The 23,291-nt window shown below is 42.5% G+C and overlaps 1 protein-coding gene across 2 annotated transcripts in view; it reads right to left on the bottom strand.

The window, feature by feature from the left end:
- LOC106566907 (disks large-associated protein 4) overlaps nucleotides 1–22,868 on the bottom strand; it is a 154,047-nt gene extending 131,179 nt beyond the window's left edge. The window contains exon 1 of one of the 2 annotated variants that reach the window (XM_014135485.2): nucleotides 22,575–22,868. The gene's annotated coding sequence lies outside the window, so the exon portion shown is untranslated. The remainder of the gene's footprint in view (nucleotides 1–22,574) is intronic. The other variant, XM_045693150.1, reaches the window with a different exon arrangement.
- Nucleotides 22,869–23,291: the final 423 nt, after the last annotated feature.

Genomic DNA, 23,291 nt, shown 5'->3' with positions numbered 1-23,291 from the left:
GGTGGCGCCAGACTGGTAACGCGCACCTCAGGGCGAGTGCAGAGAGCAGGCACAGAACGCACCGGACTAGGCAGGCGCACTGGAGGCCTAGTGCGTGAAGCCGGGACAGGTGACACCAGACTGGCGACACGCACTTCAGGGCGAGTGCGAGGAGCAGGCACAGGACGTACCTGACTGGGAACAAGCACTTCAGGGAGAGTGCGGGGAGCAGGCACAGGACGTACCTGACTGAGGACATGCACTTCAGGAAGAGTGCGAGGAGGAGGCACAGGATATACTGGACCGTGGAGGCGCACTGGAGGTCTGGAGCGTAGAGCTGGCACAATCCGTCCTGGCTGAATGCTCCCTTTAGACCGGCAAGTGCGGGGCGCTGGCACAGGACGCACTGGGCTGTGGAGATGCACTGGAGATACGGTGCGCATCACTGCATAACACGGTGCCTGTCTGGTCACGCGCTCCTTAAAGCGAGTGCGTGGAGGAGACACAAGACGTACTGGACTGGGGAAGCGCACTGAAGGCCAGATGCATGAAACTGGTGCATATGACACCGGACTGGTGTCATGCTCCTCAGCATGCCCGCTCTGCAGCGCTCTCAATGCCACACCTCTCTCCGGAATCTTGCGTCGAGTTCCTCACTCGTCTCCCTGACTGGCTCTGGTTCACCCCTCGGCTCTCCACGGTAAGCACGAGGAGTTGGCTCAGGTCCCAAACCTGACTCCACCAAACTCCCCGTGTGCCCTCCCAATTTTTTTGGGGGGGGAGCTGCCTCTCGGGCTTCCGTTGTTGGTATAGTTCCTCGTATCGTCGCCATTCTGCTCTCGCTGCCTCTATCTTCTCCTTCGGACGGCGATACTCCCCTTCCTGCCTCCAGGGTCCTTTCCCGTCCAATATTTCCTCCCAGGTCCATTCCTCTTGACCACGCTGCTTGGTCCTCTGGTGGTGGGAGATTCTATCACATCTGTGTGTAGGAACGGATCAAAGCGCAGTGTGGTTATCGTTCCACATATTTAAATGTTTATGTGAAACTATGCAAGACATACAATAAACCATAAACAAAACAAACCGTGACGAAGAGGTGCTACATGCACTAACTCAAAAATAATCTCCCACAAACACAGGTGGGAAAAACAACTCCTTAAATATGATCCCCAATTAGAGACAACGATGACCAGCTGCCTCTAATTGGGAATCATACCAAAACCCCAATCATAGAAAAACGGAACTAGAACATAACATAGAAAAATAAACTAGATAAACCCCCTAGTCATGTCCTGACCACCTCTACCATAGAAAATAAGACCACTCTATGGTCAGGACGTGACAATTAGCGACATATGTACAAGCAAGCGGCTACCATTATTCTAAACTTTTAAGTAAAAACAGATGGAATTTGCAGCATATACTGTATAAACCTTGTATCTTCAAGCACTGAATTTGTTCACATTGAATTGAATACTTTTTGTATTCTTTTCCTCTCCCTAGCTACCTTTCTGACTGCTCTCCGCATTACAATACAGTAGTGGGTGTAGGTCAGATGGTGGTACACTGCAAGGCAATTACATTACAGTGGCACTCTCCACCAGCCAGCCCCATGCACCACTGGCTACACTACACTGTATTGGAGTGCACCGTAGTAACCATGATGTGTGACACTTGTGAGGACACAGATTGCCAAATTGCCTGCGTGTTATGCACACTGAAGCATAAAGCTCACTTTGTCAATAACCCATGCTAGCCTGTGTCATGGCGCCACCACAATTTCTAACATTTTGGGTCCATTTGGAGTTGAAAAGATGACATGAAAATCAAAGTGCCTATTCGTGTCTGTCTTGTCTACTGTACCATGTCCAGAATAGGGATTAACATGGGTAACTGGGATCCCGGAACAGAATTGTTCAATGTCAGCACTAATGCAATTCCACAAAATACATAACATGCGCAGCAGCATCAGATTAGCAAAAAATAAAATAGCACATTATCAACATCACATTATCACATGGAAGCCTTTAGCCTAGCGTATTAACTTCACACAAAGTCGCCATAAATTCAAAGCACACACGATTGACACTGCTGGACTGCACACGTGACCCGAATGTAGTTAATAAACCCTACAGGAAACCCCTACATTATAGTTTATAAAAGATTGTGTGCCTCTTTGAGCTGTCCTTGTGACTCTTCAGACAGTCACATATTTGACAGGCCTATGCACAATTCACTATATAAGCATCTCTATTACAGACATGAAGTCTGTTAACAATTCAGAGAGGCATGAGGGAAAATGGTGTCCTCTCCTGTCCTAAACATAGGCTATTTTCCTATCCAGTCCCAATCCCATTGAAACCCCCAAAAATCCTGACTCCTGTCTCGCATGAAAATTACTAACTTTATTCTGTAATCCATAGGTTGCATTATCAAAGCACGTCTCTCGCCTACGCTCTCGCCTATACAAAATACCGCTGTAATATTTCCCCTGCTTTTCTGCGTGGTTTCGTACTTTCTGCCCATATGAAAGCTTCGGTAGAGAATGTGTGATCAACAAACGGTATGAGAGATAGATATGGATATTTTTAAAACAGAGTTGGTCCCTGTTAAGATACCTTGATATGTACACTATTTCCACTCTTCATCTCCCCGTTATTCATGAGCTGATCTGCTTTTGGGCTCTTGAGTGGCGCAGCGGTCTAAGGCACTGCATCTCAGTGCTAGAGGCATCACTACAGACACCCTGGTTCGATTCCAGGCTGTATCACAACTGGCCGTGATTGGGAGTCCCATAGGGCAGCGCACAATTGGCCCAGGGTCGCCCGGGTTTGGCCTGTGTAGGCCGTCATTGTAAATAAGAATTTGTTCTTAACTGACTTGCCTAGTTAAATAAAGGTTAATTAAAACAAATTAAAATCTGCATAAACTTCAACTCGATTTAGCCAAATATAGGATATATTTTGTCATTTGTTGAAGGAGGTTATCTAGCAAGCTCATTTGACAACTGGTCTCAGAGCATTTTGTATTATTCTGTATGTAAATCTGTGACACTCTATTTAGTATGATATGTTACAATTCGTATGTTATGTATTAATTTGTGGACGTCCTTCACCCATTTCGTATGATATGTTACGAACTTGCTAAACATACAATATACAAATTTGCAAAATGTACAATATGTTACGAATTTGCAAGACGTATGATATGTTACGAATTCTAGCTAGGTGGCTAACGTTAGCTAGCTGGCTAACGTTAGCTAGGGGTTAGGGTTAAGTTTAGGAGTTAGGTTAAAGGGTTAGAGTTAGGGTAAGGATTAGCTAAAATGGTTAAGGTTAGGGTTAGTGGAAGGGTTAGCTAAAAGGGTTAAGGTTAGGGGAAGGGTTAGCTAGCATGCTAAGTAGTTGCAAAGTAGCTAAAAAGTAGTAAGTAGCTGAAAAGTAGCTAATTAGCTCAAATGCTAAAGTTTTCTGTGATGAGATTCAAACTCGCAACCTTTGGGTTGCTAGACGTTCGCGTTATACGTCCACCCCAACCACCAACCTTACTTTAGTTTTTGCCTTAAGTAACCATCTGTCTTATGTAACCATACCAAATGTAACATATCATGCTAATTGGAGTGTCCCGGATTTACTATGTTACATCTAGTCTGAGACCAGGCTGGACTGCCGTTACAAAGTTTGTATGATTCAACAATGCTATGGGCCCTACTCGGGGTGCTCTCTGTGCATCCTGAGCGGCTCTGTGTTGAGATAGACTACTGCTAAAATGCACTGAATTAACTGAGGAACATGACAACGCTCTGAATTTATGAATGGCCTGTTTCGCCATTCACAACAAAGTCATTGGCGATCAACGATAGAGTAACTATCATTACAGAGGGCTCTATTCAATCTATAACGCTGAAGCAATATACATTTAACAGTAATTTCAGATTGAGCCGACATATGCAGCGTTTACCGTGAATGCAGTCTCCGCTAAAGCGGGAACATTGCCTTTAAATTTCAATCACGCTGTAAAGCTGAGCTTCCACGATGCAGATTGAATAGAGCCCTAAATATCAGTTTAATTTGCTCTGAAATCTTTACATAGTGGTGCAGCCAAGCAGATAAGCTGGCACAGCTCCACTTTATTTGGGGAGAACTCTGGCCTATTGACCATATCATGGTTTTAAACACTTTAAATGGGTACTTCCAATTTTTGCGGTATGGAAATTTTGTAGACTTTCAGGAAAATATTAATCCCTAGTCCAGAACACATGCAGTTCAGAGTGGCCCTGTATCATATAATGTATTCTGTGGGGGTTAATTTCTGTATTATCAAATGAGGAGAGACAAACGTATCACACAAGTCAGAGTTATAGTTAAACTAAATCTTCATTCACTTATAAATAAGGAAAGCATGTCACACACACACATACACACAAGTGAATGATGTGAGTGCTCTGCAATAATGATGGCTGGTTGACGAACCACCCTTAGATGATTCGTTGAGAGCCCCGACACAAAGGATACAAATATATTTTAGAGCAAAGATACACCCCCTTAGTCTATATGACAATCAACAGATGTGTGGAATGGGCCACAAGGTTAGGATTTTTATGAAAGAAATGAATAATTCGCAGCAGGCAGTATCTGCTGTAAAGACTGTTCTTATTGTGTGGAAACCAGGGTTTGGCCCCCAAAACCAGGTTCCTCTCATCATTATCCATACCCGAGCCATCTCCTCCCTGGTACCTCCCAGTACACAAACACCAACTCATGCTATGGAATGCGGCCTTTAGGTTTTATCACCAAAGGCATCGTAAATCCACTGTCAGCATTAAGCCCCAAAAGCACAATTCAGAAGAACACACACAGATGAGAGTGCTCTAAGAACCCTATTCTATTCCATAAAACAACCATGCAATAACAGTATTATAACATAATCTTGTAATTTTTCTCTCACAATTCATAGTACTGTAGGTAACAAAATATACTCAGCAAGGAAGGAGAGGACATTCTGAAATGTGTTGAATTTTGTCGTTGAGTGGGGGTGTATTTGTAGACTCTTGACCAACAGCTTATTTTCATATCCGTTTTATTCTCCATAGAAACAAGGCTTGGATTTGAGGCAGATTGAGAGGATGCAGAGAGGAGATCAGTGAGGGGAAGAGTGTGAAAAGCTCCCTGTTGACGGCCATGTATTAGGCTGATATATGCACCACAGTGTGGAGGGAGGGAGCAGATGATCAGGACATACTCAACTAAGATCCTGTCTTTATTTAGATGTACGCCAGTGTTAACCCAGTATCTTACTTAATTCAATTTGTGCATTTCATTCCTTTGATTTTATGGTTTGTTTGAGTCGATATCCTAGTGGGAAACTCAATTTACTAAACACCAGATATCACAAAACCTTGGCCATGCTAAACTCCCTGCCAATGCTTGTGTTGTTGCTCCTCCAGGTTCAATAATAATGTCTCTCTCCTACCCTTGAGCCCACCCTCTCAAACCTCTGGATAGAGTGGACTCAAAATGGCCCAAATAAACGTTATCATTTCATCTCGGAGAGGACTGCCATCCTCATTCTATGTAGTTTCCTCTGAGATATGATAATATATGCCATTTAGCATTTGATGACCTTCCTCTACATACATCCCCTATTAGAGCTGATGAAGTGGATGGAGGTGGTTGCTAAGTGCTGGGCTGCTGGCTTCATTGACACTGAAGCACCATGTCATTGACTCAGCAGAAAACAGCACAGCTCCTGCCAGCATGTTAGTGGATTGTACAACAATCGTCTTGTCCCTCTGCGTTCTGTTCTCTCTCCAGTGATCTCTCCATAAAAATAAATGTTGGAAATAGCTGTCCTACGTTCCTGATGGACTGTGTGTTAGCTGCTATCTCCCACCACGCGTGTCGTGTCTGTCTCCAGTATGTCCCTGCCTCCCCACTCTCACTGAAAGGATCCTCTGACACAGATTAGCATGTTAAATTGAACGTCACTCACAAGGGACGATTAATGAGCAGCACAGCAGTTAATGAGTGTGTCCCTAGGTGATTCATTTACATTTCCTGCGTCCAACACAGGGAAGAAGCTGGACCAGCTGTTTGTTCCATTTAGTCAGCTTTTTTTCTGGCGTTCTGTTATAATGAATTAATTAAGAAAAAATATGATGTCTAATCGCCAGTTGGCAACCCATCCCTTATGGGATTAATTGACACATAAACAAACATTACAATAATTCACTGCGATAAATCAGTGGTAATTCTTATTCCGGTGTTCTCTGCAGTGCACATATAAGAGTGAAAAAAATTATAGATAAAAATAAATAGATATTATTTAATAAGGTTTTATTATATTTGTATTTACTCAACTTTGAGGAGAAAAATAACATGAGTTATGGTGCGTTCTGAGGCAATTCCATCATGAAAGTGTAGCTTCAAGCAGGCTCTTTTTTATTTAACTGAAAATGAAACAGTCAGTTATTTGTGCTCTGGTACTGAAAAATGTCCTACCCTGTTATAGTTAACTTACAGGGAGCCATAACAGAAAGTCTTCAGGGTAAATAATATACAGTTACAGCACTGTTAAGGAAAGAAAAAGGATCAGAGAGAAAGCCCTCCAAGCAGTTAATTACATTAGCAAGAAGATAAGTTGTTTGTCAGGAAGAGGAGGCTGCGATGGTGGGAGAAAAATGTATGTATACTGCAGTGGAATACTGCAGGTCTGTACACTACGTTCAATGCAGAGAGACACTTTGTTTGGTGACTACAAAGCAATTTCTGTTATTCTCTTTGCCGTTTCAGGGGCATTGCTTGGTGATTTTGTGTCTGTGGGTGTTCTGCATATAAAATGTCTTTGTTGAAGGCTGAGACCCACACAGACATACACGCACACATACTTGTGCACACACATAATGCACACACCAGTGTTCCCTTAGGTTTTTTTTTCAGCGGTGGTGGCAGAGAAAGTCACTTTTTTTTAAGAAATTCTACTTGAAAATTGATTTATTTAATTATGTTATCTTCCTTTGATAGTCATCTGAAAATCGAGGACACCTAAATGTTCTCTCTTGACCTCAATGACATCCCCAGCCAGTTCTATATTAACCCAAAAAATTATTTAGCTAGCGTAACGTTACAGTATTTTAGGTCAACTTCCAGGATTACAAGCTAGCTAGTTAGTTACCTTGGAGGATTCTCAGACGATGTGATGAGAATCTGAGGAAGATATGTAACTTGTTATAACTTGTCACGATCTTATAAACGTGTCTCGGCAAGTAAGCGTGTCTTGGAAAGTATTCATACTCCTCGATTTCATTTTTTTCCTCACCAATCTACACAAAATACCCCATAATGACAAAGCAAAAACAGGTTTTTAGAAATGTTTGCTAATTTACAAAGAAACAAAACAGAAATACCTTATTTACATAAGTATTCAGACCCTTTGCTATGAGACTTGAAATTGAGCTCTAGTGCATCCTGTTTCCATTGATTATCCTTGAGATTTTTCTACAACTTGATTGGAGTCCACCTGTGGTAAATTCAATTGATTGGACATGATTTGGAAAGGCACACACCTGTCTATGTAAGGTCCCACAGTTGACAGTGAATGTCAGAGCAAAAACCAAGCCATGAGGTCAAAGGAATTGTCTGTAGAGCTCCGAGACAGGATTGTGTCAAGGCACAGATGTGGGGAAGGTTACCAAAAAATGTCTGCAGCATTGAAGGTCCCCAAGAACACAGTGGCCTCCATCATTCTTTCATTCTTAAATGAAAGAAGTTTAGAACCACCAAGACTCTTCCTAGAGCTGGCCACCCGGCCAAACTGAGCAATCGGGAGAGAAGGGCCTTGGTCAGGGAAGTGACCAAGAACCAAATGGTCACTTTTATTCGATTACATTTCTTATTTAACCTTTATTTAACTAGGCAAGTCAGTTAAGAACAAATTCCTATGTACAATGACGGCCTACGAAAAGCAAACAGGCCTCCTGCGGGGATGGGAGCCTGGGATTAAAAATGTAAAGAATATAATATAAATATAGGACAAAACACACATCACAACAGTAGAGACAACAATACATCACGTAAAGCAACCACAACTGTCAGTAAGAGTGTCCATTATTGAGTCTTTGAATGAAGAGATTGAGATAAAACTGTCCAGTTTGAGTGTTTGTTGCAGCTCGTGAGGCCTAAGAGGGTTTTATAAATAAGCATCAACCAGTGGGTCTTGCGACAGGTATACAGAGATGACCAGTTTACAGAGGAGTATAGAGTGCAGTGATGTGTCCTATAAGGAGCATTGGTGGCAAATGTGATGGCTGAATGGTAAAGAACATATAGCCGCTCGAGAGCACCCTTACCTGCCGATCTATAAATTATGTCTCAGTAATCTAGCATGGGTAGGATGGTCATCTGAATCAGGGTTAGTTTGGCAGCTGGGGTGAAAGAGATTATGATAGAGGAAACCAAGTCTAGATTTAACTTTAGCTTGCAGCTTTGATATGTGCTGAGAGAAGGACAGTGTACCGTCAAGCCAAGTACTTGAATGAGGTGACTACCTCAAGCTCTAATCCCTCACAGTTAGTAATCACACCGGTGGGGAGAGGGGCATTCTTCTTGACCTTTGTTTTGGAGGTGTTCAGAACAAGGTTAAGGGCAGAGAAAGCTTGTTGGACACTAAGAAAGCTTTGTTGTAGAGCATTTAACACAAAATCCGGGGAGGGGCCAGCTGAGTGTAAGACTGTATCATCTGCAGATAAATGGATGAGAGAGCTTCCTACTGCCTGAGCTATGTTGTTGATGTAAATTGAGAAGAGCGTGGGACCTAGGATCGAGCCTTGGGGTACTCCCTTGGTGACAGGCAGGGGATGAGACAGCAGATTTTCTTACTTTATACACTGCACTCTTTGATAGAGGTAGTTAGCAAACCAGCCCAAAGACCCCTCAGAGACACCAATACTCCTTAGCCGACCCACAAGAATGGAATGGTCTACCGTATCAAAAGCTTTGGCCAAGTCAATAAAAATAGCAGCACAATATTGCTTAGAATCAAGGGCAATGGTGACATCATTTAGGATCTTTAAGGTTGCAGTGACACATCCATAACCTCCATAGAAAATAACAGTTAGGATCAGCGTGGTCTCCCCCTTTAAATAAAGGATGAACCGTGGCTGCCTTCCAAGCAATGGGAACCTCCTCAGAAAGGAGAGACAGGTTGAAAAGGTTGGAGGTAGGCTTGGCAATGATAGGGGCAGCAACCTTAAAGAAGAAAGGGTCTAAACTATCTGACCCAGATGGTTTTTGGGGGTCAAGTTTAAGGAGCTCCTTTAGCACCTTGGACTCAGTGACTGCCTGCAGGGAGAAACTTTGTAGCGGGGCAGGGGAAAAAAAGGGAAAAGCATCGGGGATAGTCGCAATAGAAGGGGTGGGAGATGAGGAAATGTTGGATGGACAAGGAGGCATGGCTGAGTCAAATAGGAATCCTGACTTAATGAAGTGGTGACTAAAGCGCTCAGCCATGTGTTTCTTGTCAGTAACAACCACATCAACATTAAGGGACATGGGCAGCTGTGAGGAGGAGGGTTTATTCTCCAGGTCTTTAACCGTTTTCCAGAACTTCTTCGGGTTAGACCCACAGAGAGAGAACTGCTCCTTAAAGTAACTAACTTTGGCCTTCCGGATAGCCTGAGTGCACTTATTTCTCATTTGCCTAAACAATAGCCAGTCAGCCTGAGTATGCGTGTGCCGAGCCTTTCGCCAAATGCAATTCTTGAGGTGGAGTAACTCTGCAAGATCACGGTCGAACCAGGGGCTGAACCTGTTTTTAATTCTCATTTCCTTTATGGGGAGTGTTTGTTAACAATACCACTAAAAATATCAAAAAAGAAGGTCAAAGTGTCTTCGACAGAGGGGATCAAGCTGATTCTATACCATTTTACACTTTTCCAGAGCTCCAGAGTTCCTCTGTGGAGATGAGAGTACCTTCCAGAAGGACAACCATCTCTGCAGCACTCCACCAATCAGGCCTTTATGGAAGAGTGGCCAGACAGAAGCCCCTCCTCAGTAAAAAGGCACATGACAGCCCGCTTGGAGTTTACCAAAAGGCAGCTAAAGGACTCTCAGACCATGAGAAACAAGATTCTCTGGTCTGATGAAACCAAGATTGAACCAAGCATCACGTCTGTAAGAAACCTGGCACCATCCCTATGGTGAAGCATGGTGGTGGCAGCATCATTCTGTGGGGATGTTTTTTAGCGGCAGGGACTGGGAGATTAGTCAAGATCGTGGGGAAGCTGGACGGTGCAAAGTACAGATCCTTCATGAAAACCTGTTCCAAAGCCCTCAGGACCTCAGACTTGGGCGAAGCCAAGACAACGCAGGAGTGGCTTCGGGACAAATCTCTGAATGTCCTTGAGTGGCCCAGCCAGAGCCCAGAATTGAACCCGATCAAACATCTCTGGAGAGACCGGAAAATAGCTGTGCAGCGACAATCCCCATCCAATCTGACAGAGCTTAAGAGGATATATAGGGAAGAATGGGAGAAACTGGTGTGCTAAGCTTGTAGCGTCATACCCAAGAACACTCAAGGCTGTAATCGCTGCCAAAGGTGCTTCAACAAAGTACTGAGTAAAGGGTCTGAATAATTATGTAAATGTGATATTTTGTTCTTTTTTTTATAGATTTGGCAAAATTCCCCCCAAAAAGTTTTTGCTTTGTCATTTTGAGGTATTGTGTGTGTATTGATGAGGGAGAAAAACTATTTAATAAAATTTAGAATAAGGCTGTAATGTAACAAAATGTGGAAAATGTCAAGAGGAAGAGCCATAAGCTCGCCCAACATATTTCTGTGAGATTTCTTCTGTTCATCATAGAAGAATATCCCACTCAGTGGCTACTGCTCAAGCAGCAAGGTCATCTTTAGAAACTGTAAGCAGAAACCACCAAGCCAGTTCTCTCATTTTGTTGGACAACAAGATCAAGATGTCAATGGGAGTCAAGCAGAATTTCATGTGTGAATGTGATGTGTGATGACCCACCTCCACATAAACATTTTAATTGATTTGGAATATTCCAAATGCCAGCACAAACGATTATTTCATGTGACATTTTAAAGATTTGGCTTGATTTGTCACCTGAGATAGTACTCTGTAGGTGTCTCATCACAAATACTTTTTACAGACAGTGGCAGGGACATATTGAATGTCAGTGAGCAGAGATGAGTCCTCTGATGTCAGATGAGCACTGCGGGATGCCAACCGTGTGGCTCTGTTCTCAGATAACACCAGATTGCACCTTTAGGGCTGACATCAGAACCCTGGTGCCAAGTAGCAACCTCATGTTGTCCAACACACAATCTCTAACAGGGATACTGTTCGATTAGCTTTAGGCTCGTTAGACTACAGTCAGCAGTGGCACTAGTACAATTATTAATGAGAAGATTGGTTTCCATGACCATTCTTTATGTTGGTAGCCTATTTAATTTAGCATATACTCTAATATGTTATTGGTTCCACTGATAACACATTCTATGTTACAATAATTATACTCAACAGAGATCACTTTAAGAACCTGCTAGGGAACATGGGTATGGCTTCTCTTCGATTTTCTCTTCTCATCCCTAATCCCAAAGTCCATCCAACTGGAAGGTGCTTTGCACAGATTCTAGTGTAATTAAAAATGCAAGGAAAAGCCTATTTTACTCACACACAGCTTGGTTAGAGAAGCGTAGGGGTTGAACCAAGTGGAGGATTTTCTGACTAGGAGTCAAGGAATCCTCTTCCCCTATCTGAACCACTAGATTAAATTAAGCTAAATTCGAGGTTTGAAAATCACACCAAGGCTTCAATCTGACTTAATCCTGCCTTTGAATAATGTCAGGGTCTTACGTAATGAAATGAAAGTCAATGCAAAAGTTATAACATTTCCATGAACATCATAACTTTGATGGAAGGCAGGAAGGAAGTGGCAGAATGAGCTGTTAGGAATACTGACGGCAGCTCAGGAAAGTGTTCCCGGGTGCATTTACATCTCACTGGTTTATGGGCCTTTGATTCATGTACATTTTTTGAGTTATAGGTGTGATACCTCTGGGAGACGATATTCATAGGCTGTCACTGAAGCTGCTTCTCTTCAGGTCCTGCTACTTGAGAGTGGAACGAGCTGGGCCTCCAAAGGCAATGGAAAGTATGGGATATATTTACATAGGAGATCTCTGAATACCTACTAGGTTGTTTTGTTTCTTTTAAAAAGATAATACAATGGCACTGGGGTTGATAAGGAGAGTGAGCCAAGCACACTTGATACTGGCTCATTTTGAGTCAAGAGTAACACTTAGCCTTGTGAAATTACCCACCGCTGACAATGACTGTCCGGAGTGGCATGTGTGTGTCTGTGTGTCACCGTCATAGTTGTTGTGTCTCTTTAATGGTCAGGCAATTTAAAGCCCCATGCAGTCTTTTTATTAGAAGATTATATACACTGAACAAAAATATAAATGCAACATGTAGTGTTGGTCCCATGTTTCATGACCTGAAATAAAAGATCCCCCAAAAATGTATACGCATAAAAAGCGTACTTTTCTCAAATTTGGTGCACAAGTCTGTTTACATTCCTGCTAGTGAACATTTCTCCTTTGCCAAGATAATTCATCCACCTGACAGGTGTGGCATATGAAGAAGCTGATTAAACAGCATGATCATTACACAGGTGGATGTGCTGGGGACAATAAAAGTCTACTCTAAAACATGCAGTTTTCTCACACGACACAATGCCACCGATATCTCAAGTTTTGAGGGAGCGTGAAATTGGAATGTTGACTGCAGGAATGTCCACCAGAGCTGTTGCCAGAGATGTGAGTGTTCATTTCTCTACCATAAGCCACCTACAATGTTGTTTTAGAGAATGTGGCAGTACGTCCAACCTGCCTCACAACTGCAGACCACGTGTATGGTGTCGTGTGGGAGAGCGGTTTGCTGATATTGTGAACAGAGTGCGCCATGCTGGCGGTAGGGTTATGGTATGGGCAGGATTAAACTACAGACAACGAACACAATTGCATTTTATCGATGGCAATTTGAACGCACAAAACTCCTGTAAACAGATCCTAAGGCCCATTGTGAGGCCTATTTTTCTAAGGTATCTGTGACCAACATCTGTATTCCCAGTCTTGTGAAATCCATAGATTAGGCCCAAATAAATATATTTGTCACGTCCTGACCATAGTAAGATGTTATTTTCTATGGTAGAGTAGGTCAAGGCGTGACGGGGTGTTTTGTGTTTTTCTATGTTTTGTATATCTATGTTTAGGTTCTTGTTTTTGTTTTCTATGTTGTTGTTTTTTGGCATGATCTCCAATTAGAGGCAGCTGGTCCTCGTTGTCTCTAATTGGAGATCATACTTAAGTAGGGTTTTTTTCCACCTGTGTTTGTGGGTAGTTGTCTTCTGTTTAGTTTTCTGTACCTGACAGAGCTGTGCGCTTTCGTTTTCTCTTTGTTATTTTTTCTTTAGTGTTCTGAGTTAAAATAAATATTCATCATGAGCAATCAACACGCTGCGCTTTGGTCCCCTCTCTACGACAGCCGTTACAGTATTTCAATTGACTGTTTTCGTCATATGAAGTGTAACTCAGTAAAATCTATGAAATTGTTGCATGTTGCGTTTTATATTTTTGTTCAGTATAATATGGTCTGAGAAGAACAATATTGGCAGGCCAGGCATATAGCCAATATGCTGTGATAATGTATTGGCCTACTACCCAAACCTCATTCTTACAGAATAGTTTTTGTTAGGTTAATGTTAAATTTTTTAAGTGATGTAAAAAAAAATCTGAGCAATAGATCTCGGCTTGTTTTTTGACTGCAAAAGTGATCTTGACTCAAAAAAGGTTGGGGACCACTGCTATAGAACATGTTACATTGACATTTTAGTCATTTAGCAGACGCTCTTATCCAGAGAAAATAGGGTTGAGTGCCTTGCTCAAGGGCACATCAGATTTATCGCCTAGTCAGCTCGGAGATTCAAACCAGCGACCTTTTGGTTATTGGTCCAAGCTCTTAACCGCTAGGCTCCCGTTGTGCCCCCATTATATATCAGAGACATTTTCAGGAAAAGCAGGGATAGAGAAAGCTAGTAGAAGTAACATTATTATTTGAAACCACCACATGCACATTATCTGTATCTGTATTATATTCCATATTATGTTTTAATCTAGTTGTACTGTATTGATGTCTGTCTCATGTTGTACAGATCATCAGCATGACGATTGCATTCTCTTAGCACTTTGTGACATCGGCTGATGTAAAAAGGGCTTTATAAATACATTTGATTGAAATTTGATTGATCTTGAATTGTCAAGTGGACTAAACTCTCATTAAAATAACATTGTGCCTCTCTTTCAGATCTGCCAAGCACAACTCTGCTTCAGACAGCTTCCCCCTGTGCTGATCACGATGGACAGTGCCCATGAGAGCTGCTATTGATGGGCTTCTGGCCAAACACCACAGAGAGAAAGACATCCTGAAGCAGGTGGATGGGACATACAGCTCTGCCATCAGCTCTACCACCAGTACAATGGCGATCGGTGGCGTTTAAAATTAGAGAGGTCGCTTTTTTTTGGGGGGGGGCATGGCCTTAGTTCTATTACAGCATAGACAGTGACACATTCAGACAGTGACACATTCAATACCGCCTTGCACACACTTGCCTGCATCTAACTGATCTAGGGTGAAATCATTAGTCTAAACAGTTACAAATTCAGTTGTTTATTTCCGTTTCATTCTACTTAAGAAACATTTTTCAACAGAATTGGCAAAATATATACACCCCTGATCACCCACACACACAGTTCACTTTAATAGCAGCCACATACAAACAGCATGATCACTTTGCCCGTTGTATAATTCCTTCTCGCATGTACATCTCTCCACCTCTGACCTTTTCCCTTCGCTTATGGACTTTTCCAAGCCAAACCTACCATAATCGCTAACCGTTACACAATAATGTATATATATACATTATTGTCACCATATTAGCTAACGTCATAGTCAACATAGCTACTAGAACTAACGTGTTAGTAAACCCGCTACAATCATGCAGTAGAGTGTACAGTCGGGATGACCCCATTTAGTCAACTGGTCGATAGTTTGGTTGACAGGCTGTTGGTCGACTGAGATTTCTTTAGTCGAGCAGTAGCAAAATATATATATCATGATGTACCCAAGACCCAGTCTGATTCACGCTGATTGGACTGATCCATTGTGGAGGCAGTGGGGATGTCACAGTCTATAAGTCTAAGACATGTGCTACTGAAAGTGTATATGGTTTTATTACATAAGAACAATGGTGCAACACTAATAAACAATTTATTATTTTATAACAAATGCGCTTTCTCCCTCGTCGGATAGCTTTCGCTGTCCACGGTTCTGAAACACATCAGTGCGCTATTGAATTGGCGCCTTTTCCTAGACCATGTTGCTATGTGCATAATAGCAAAGTTAACCAGGATATTGGTGTTGAGAACAATGCGGCAGAGGCAGCAGCAGAATGAGTAGATGAGAAAACAGCCCTTGCCTTATTGTCTAGGAAAAGGAGGAGAGAGGAAACCCAAACTTAATTAGGTCTATAATTAATAGCCTAACTCTTAAATGTGCCTGGCTTTATAAATCATCAATATATCTACAGAAATAAGACAGATCCTGCTTCTGTTGCCTGTTGGAGTGGTTGTTTAATAGCCTACTGATTCTGTTAGCAACAAGTAAACAATTTCACAATTTCATCTGTTTTTAATCTTTGCTTTGCTGTAATAAAGACTTTACACTTTTTTTCCCGTTAGAACAGCCTCTCTGGTATAATTTATTTAGTGTTTACACTGTTTCAAATTGTGGGAAAAATAATATTTATAATAATAATAACGCTCCTTTTGCTTGATCTCCTTCTGAATTGTTATTATTATGATCATAAGTAATGTCATTATCATTTGTAGGCTTAGTATAGCAGCCTTGTATAACCACCATCGAGCTGTAGGCCTAAGAGCACATCCTGTTTAGTCTTAATACCGTAACTTACTGAGGCCTATATTCAATACTTCTATAGGCTATTGTATCAATCACTCATTCGTTCATGTAATCACACAACATACGAGTCATTCATGATTAGTTTGAGGCTAGACTGTGATCTGTAAATGTCTACTACCCTTTTAAAAAAGTTGTTGAGTGAAATTAGCACTATCCAATTGGTAGTTACAGTCTTGTCCCATCGCTGCAACTCCAGTACGGACTCGGGAGAGGCGAAGAGCCATGTGTCCTCCGAAACACAACCCTGCCAAGCCACACTGCTTCTTGACACACCGCTCGCTTAACCAGGAAGCCAGCTGCACCAATGTGTCGGAGGAAATGCCGTACAACTTGCGACCAAAGTCAGCATGCATGTGCCCGGTCCGCCGCAAGGAGTCACTAGAGCATGATGTGACTAGGACATGCCGTCCAAACCCTCCCCTAACCCGGACGGCGTTGGGCCAATTGTGCGCCACCTCATGGGTCACCCGGTCGGGGCCGGCTGCGGCACAGCCCGGGATGGAACCCGGGATTGTGGTGACGCCTCGAGCACTGTGAGGCAGTGCCTTAGATCACTGCCCACTCGGGAGGCCCGAAATTAGCACTGTTTCTATTCGTTTTTTGCTACTGTCTGGTGAGGAAGTAGGCAATATGGAATACATTGGAGGAAGGGAGAATTAATGAGTAATCTGTTAATGGATGTACAAACGGAGGCCATCTTTAAAAGACATGGACAACGTCAGGGAATAAGCAGGTAAATGTAGAGCCTATCAATGACAAAAGTGGTGCAGAGAAATAACAATTATTTGGATAACATTAGATAGTAGATACATATGTTATGTACTGGACAGGGCTAGCAAGCTGTTTTCAAAACATTGGATCAACTTGAGCAATGAGATCTCAGCTTGCTAGATAGCAAAGCCAACCAAATATACACCTAAGCAAACATTACTTTTGTAAACTAATGTTAGCTTCAACTAATATGGCAAGTACACAGACCTTTTTCTCTGTAAATACAATGTTAGATCGAGTCTATGATATTAGCCAGAAGGCTCTGATGCTAGCTAGATAAACCAGTCAAGTCTATGGAAGAGACTAGCTAGCTACAGTAGCATCATCTTTGTAGTGGTTCTACTATGTTGAAACAATCATTTTCAAATGTTCTTAAATTTAGCTAACAAGCGCATTGCTGTAGCTTTTAAATTCTGTGAATTTAATTTAGTAATTTTAAACAATTTAATCCACATTTAACAAGATCTCCTCCCTGTTGCCAATGCCTGACAACGCATCGGAAACGGCTCCCACGATACGAAGAGGAATTGGATATGAATAGGACTTGAAACGTTCGAGTTTGGAATGTGCTTAGTCCGCATTAGGTTGCCCAGCAGCTTAGCAGTAACAGTCACTGATTATGTCAGAGAGAGAGATGACAATAACATTCGTATATTCGCTCTGGCTATCTACTCTGATTTCAGAACACTCTCATCTGAGAAAAAAAGCATCATTAAACTGTTGCCAGCAGCACAGTTACAGTCACCAACGCTCTGGATAACATGACAAAAAGCCTAACTAGCTCTGCTAGGGTGAGAAAAATGGTTACCATGGAGATTACCCGATTCACTGACTGAACTTCTAGTCAAAGAGATTGCATTTATTTTGGGAGATCGCAAAATAGAACTTCTACATTCAAGACAGGAGAAACAAATTGTTTCAGAAAATAAGAAAAGAAATAAAAGTAAATTTTTTCTCAATTTGTTTCTATTCCTACATTCTGAAACTCCCCAACGGGCTCGGCAAAGGCGAAGGTCGAGTCATGCGTCCTCTGAAACATGACCCACCAGTCCGCGCTCCTTAATAATCACCCGCCCGCTTAACCCAGAAGCCAGCTGCACCAATGTGTCGGAGGAAACACCGTTCAACTGACGACCAAAGTCAGCCTGCAGGCACCCGGCCCGCCACAAGGAGTCGCTAGAGCGTGATGAGCCAAGTAAAAAAAAAACGGCCTAACCCGGACGACGCGGGACCAATTGTGCACTGCCCTATGGGACTCCCGATCACAGCCAGTTGTGACACAGCCTGGCACCGAACCGAGGTCTGTAGTGACACCTCAAGCGCTGTGCCACTTGGGAGGCAAAATTAAGGAAGCTTTAAGGGAAAAGATGAGGGGGAAATTAACTTAAGATGTTTTATGCAACTGGGACTTAGTCTTTGCATTGGTGAGACTGAGGTTGGTGAATGTCAATTATTCATATTCTGTTTTCCTCCTCCCCCTATGAGCACCACAGTGGAACATAAATCAGCCAAGCCATCTTTTCATGCATAATTTGCTTGCACAAGTGTTTTTCACCTTACCATTGACTGACTTTACTTGGCTGTTCATCTTGGAAAATTGATAGCGATAGCCCATCGCAGCAATGTTTTTTTCTCTTCTCTTCGAATGTGATGAAATCCTGGTACATCAACCAGTTGCCATGGCGCCCTGGTAGCAGCCTAAGCACAGAGCTCCTGTAAATTTGTTCATATTTAGTTATTTTTAGGTGTTTTCAATTGTTGTTTTTTAATCAGCTCTTTTGTTTTTGATAACATCTGTTTTTTATTGCATATATCTGCTGTTTTTGAGCCATGAATTTGCAGACTGACTGACAGGTTAACACTTTGTGGCTTGGCTAGCTAGTAAAAAAAAAAATGCATCTGGACACAGTACGATCTATTTTGTTTCATCTGCCAATTCCAGATCTTTTGAGAACATAATTTGAGGAGTCGCCTGAAGCGTGAGAGGAATGGGATATAGAGGAATACAGCAATGCCGAGGCAGAGGGCTCGTAATGAGGACGACTGGCTACTATGGTGAACTTTGTGTGCTTTCTGGTGCTGCTGAGGAAACACCCAAGTGGCTGCTACACAGAGTGGAAGAATAGAAGTCCAGTGGCTATAAGACTACAAGATCATCAGCAGACTCCATCACCATCATCTACCATCCTCTGTCCAGCTCCTTTCGCTCAAGCCATGAACTGACCCTCTCTATCTTCAGAGGATGCAGCTTCCAAAGACTAAGCCTCTATTGGTTGACCTGTCATGATATAGGCCTATTGCTTTAGAAATGTCATCAATTATTATTCATTATTGTATAGTGTCCTTTATGAGATGTCATGCCATTTCTACATAATGGCCAGTCAGAGGTTACATGCCATTGGGGCTCATGAAACCTGATTAAATGTATATTACAATGAACACTCTATAACCATGGAAAGGGAGAGAGTCAAACCAAAGCCCATGGATCTCATATCGCAGAAGAAAATATTGTCACTTCGAGCAATTACTAATAAAACGTCGGTCCCTAAAGTCATGATATGGAATGATTGTGTTTCGCTGTACTCATCTTGACTAAGACAACTGCTTGAAAAACAACCGCCATTCTGGATTTAAGCTAGCTCCAGTTTCCCTAGTTAAAGCTCACTAGCAGTAGCATCATTGCTGTTGATGCCCTGCTGTCAGCAGATACTGTAGAACATTGGCAACCCAGTGACTAAGCAGAGAGAGAACCTTCAGCAGAGAGGGGTGTTTTAATTAGTCACTTCAGCCTGATGGAGTAGAAGCCTTCAAACCTCCAGTGGCTCCTCAACGTACAGTATTGTACTGTATGTGCATGGTGGGGGGAGCTTGTATGTTACATTCGCCTGAACCTGCAGTTATAACATTTGAATGGAAATGTTCAGCACATTTTTGCTTTATGTTTAAGTAATTTAGATAGCATTTTTACAGAAAAAGGTCTAACATACAGACATGCTATGACCTATTCACAGCAAATTCAACCCAACAATTTATTCAAACATAAATTTGCAAGGATAGCAGCAATATTTCACAGGGTTAAAACATGCATAAGCAGCGATTCCTTCTGAAATGTCATAGAGCGGGCATCCGCTTAGCAGTCGCAGGGCTATCACAGTTCACAGCTGCAGAGGTGACGCCACGGCAGGGCCTTGCCAGATTGAACACTGGCCCGCGCAATCAGGCTGGCTTAAAATATGTAACAACATTTTTTTTAAATCTATATTTTCGGCCTCCCGAGTGGCGCAGTGGTCTAAGGCACTGCATTGCAGTGCTAGCTGCGTCACTATAGAACCGGGTTCGATCCCGGGCTGTATCACAACCGGCCTTGATCGGGAGTCCCATAGGGCAGCGCACAATTGGCCCAGTGTCGTTCTGGGTTAGGGGAGGGTTTGGCCAGGGGGAATTTACTTGGGTCATCGCGCTCTAGCGACTCCTTGTGGCAGGCTAGATGCCTGCAGGCTGATCTTGATCATCAGTTGAACAGTGTTTACTCCGACACATTACGAAGCGTGGTTAGGCGGGTCAGGTTTTGGAGGACGCATGACCCGACCTTTGCCTCCCGAGCCCGTTGAGGAGTTGCAGCGATGAGACAAAACTGAAATTGGGGAGAAAAAGACTAAAATAAATTTAAAAAAAAATAATATTGTACAATATTTATTTCCCCTTTTCGTAGGCCTAGATTGTATTCAAGGCAAGGCCGTTTTTATTGATCTCAGGTTGTCAGTGTCGGCAGAGTAGGCCTACAGTTTCATTTTTGTAGTATGCATATAGCCTATTATTAAAGATTCTGATAATATCTCCAGAAATGTGAAGTGTCGTAGAATTGCATGAAATGTGTTTATAAAAGGCACATTTTTCCCCGGATCCTCCTAAACAATGTTCCTCTAGCTGGGGCTGAGCTGCTTCCCCGCCTATGATGTGTATTTCATTATGTTTGTTTACAGTCTTCCTGTTTTGTCAGCGGTGTTGTTGTAAGCAGTTGTAACTTGTGTAGTTTCTACTTGACAACCGGCCTAGTAACGGCTTGTTTGCCAAGGAAAAATGGTGGTGTTTCTTAGTCACAGTTATCTTGTGTTATGTGTTAAATGATGCAATGTGATTGCACAAATTTTCACTTTAATATGTCTGGGTAAGTTTGCTGTATTTTTGCTGGAAATGGTTGGCCCAGTAACTTTTACTCATGCCCAGCCACACAGGAATTTCTGCCTACACCTCTGCACAGCTGCCCAGAGCTCACTGAAGGCCTGCCTGCAGCAGCAGCTATGGTGGGCATCAGCGTAGAGCACCACCAAGCTGTCACACTGTGACACCCCTCAATATGCTCTGTGAGGATTGGTTGCCAACTCGATCTGCGGATGACTTATTATTCACTCCTCCAATGACAAAATGGGCTTTTAATTGCGGGAAGTCCTGTCGGGCAACAACAACGGCTCAGGCCTCAACCAACGCAAACTCATCCCATCGATCTACCTTGACTTCCCCTGGCCTCCTCTGACTGAGGTGAGTGAGCCAGATTACATTAAGACATCTACCAAGGGAAGGCTGTCCTGCAGTCCTTCTATACTGTCTCAATAGGTCTGTGTGTTGCCGTGTTAGATCTCATACAGGCTACAGTATGTTTCTCGAATGTTATGTTATGCTTCACCCACAATTGGGATTTGCTCTAAAGCTTTTTTGTTATTACATTTGCAAAATGTCAATAACAGTAAACCTCAGATAATTGAGCTGGAGTGCAAGGATTTGTCTCTTATAAAAACAGAACCACTTTTTCAACTACTCGATCAATTGGAGTAGAGATGGGACAGGATAGAGAGGGGGTAATAAAAAGAGAGAGATATTGTGCATTACTGAACCTATTTACATTGCTTTTGAGGATTTGGATTACCTGACAGTAATTAGGGGAAATTATAGCATATTGAACAGGCTATAGGCTTAGAGACAAACTGACATCAGGGAAAACTTCTGGGTACATAAGGATACATTACCTATATCCACACAAATTTGGACATTCTATTGATTTCCCGGAGTAAATTATGCTCCTGAGTTTGACAAGATGGTGTGGTATATACACTATACAGTACAAGCACCATACATTGAAATCAAAGGTGAATACCGTCACCATCCAAGTCTCAATCACCTCTATTAATGCGCATTATAAAACAGGTGGTTCGAGCCCTGAATGCTGATTGGCTCAAAGCCGTATACCAGGGGTATGACTAAACAATACTTTTTACTGTTCTAATTATGTTGGTAACCAGTTTATAATAGCAATAAAGCACCTCGGGGTTGTGGTATATGGCCAATATACCACGGCTAAGCGCTGTATCCAGGCATTCTGCGTTGTGTTGTACCTAAGAACAGCCCTTAGCTGTGATTTATTGGCCGTATACCACAACCCCTCGGGCCTTATTGCTTAATTATACTTTGTCCAATATCAATAATAAAAACGTCACTGTTAAATTGGATGGTATTAGCTGCAATACTAATTAACTGCACATAGTGTAGAGACGTGTAAATATCCATAGGCTACTTATTGTTCATACATTATTGTTACATACATTATTCGATCCCATGAACGTAAAGTTATGTGAAATGTAGCCAACTTAACTTAACATGAGATCACCCGCAGTCTGTCAGCCTATCCATGTATCTCGACTGCAAAATTGTAACACAATTCGGATATCTCACAACATTCCTCACAGAGGCGGCCAAACATTCAATAGCCTACCTTATTTCATCGTTGACTGTTCGATGTTAGATGGGTGTCGGTCGCACAAGATTTGATATTCTGTAATTCCGTTTTATCTGCAATATGAGTGATGAGAAGGAAAACGGTACTGGTCTAAAAGATCACGCAGGTTAGATTGGCGGTCCTTCTCATTCGAATCAACAATGTTTTCTGGTGCCCGCCGTATTGCCCCACTGCGTGTTGAAGGATAAACGACGCTAAATTGGAGCTCGCCGGCTCACGGTGGTAAATGCAGCACAGAGGCTCATTCACGTTTGCATTGGAGATGCAGTTCTGTGGCAGTTGGTGATGCTGCTGCTGCGCTGGTCGTTTGGTCCGCGCAGACATGGGATTAGAGGTGGGGGTGGGGGTGGGGGCAGTGGGCAACACAGGGCCCTGAAACAGAGCATTTCAAGAATCACTATCAGCTCAATCAATAGCAAGCTGTCCTTTACAACAACAATCTGCATTTTGACACGACAGTCATGGCAATCAATGTTGAAACAAAATACTGCATATATGTTTACTTAGCATGTACAACATAAAATATAGGGAGGTGGATGTCATTTTCTGAGCATTCTCAAATTCTAATGTGAATGTATGACCCTTAGATTAAAATAATCTGCATTGTCAGGGTTTATTTTAGCAAAAGCACACTTTGAAGTGTGTGTGTTTGGTATTCCTATCCTTGTGGGGACCAGAGGTCCTCACAAGGAT

The sequence above is a fragment of the Salmo salar genome, chromosome ssa13, assembly GCF_905237065.1.
Source record: "Salmo salar chromosome ssa13, Ssal_v3.1, whole genome shotgun sequence".
NCBI classification, from domain to species: domain Eukaryota; kingdom Metazoa; phylum Chordata; class Actinopteri; order Salmoniformes; family Salmonidae; genus Salmo; species Salmo salar.
Note: the sequence above shows the minus strand (reverse complement) of the source record. Positions and strands in the feature narration are given on the sequence as shown.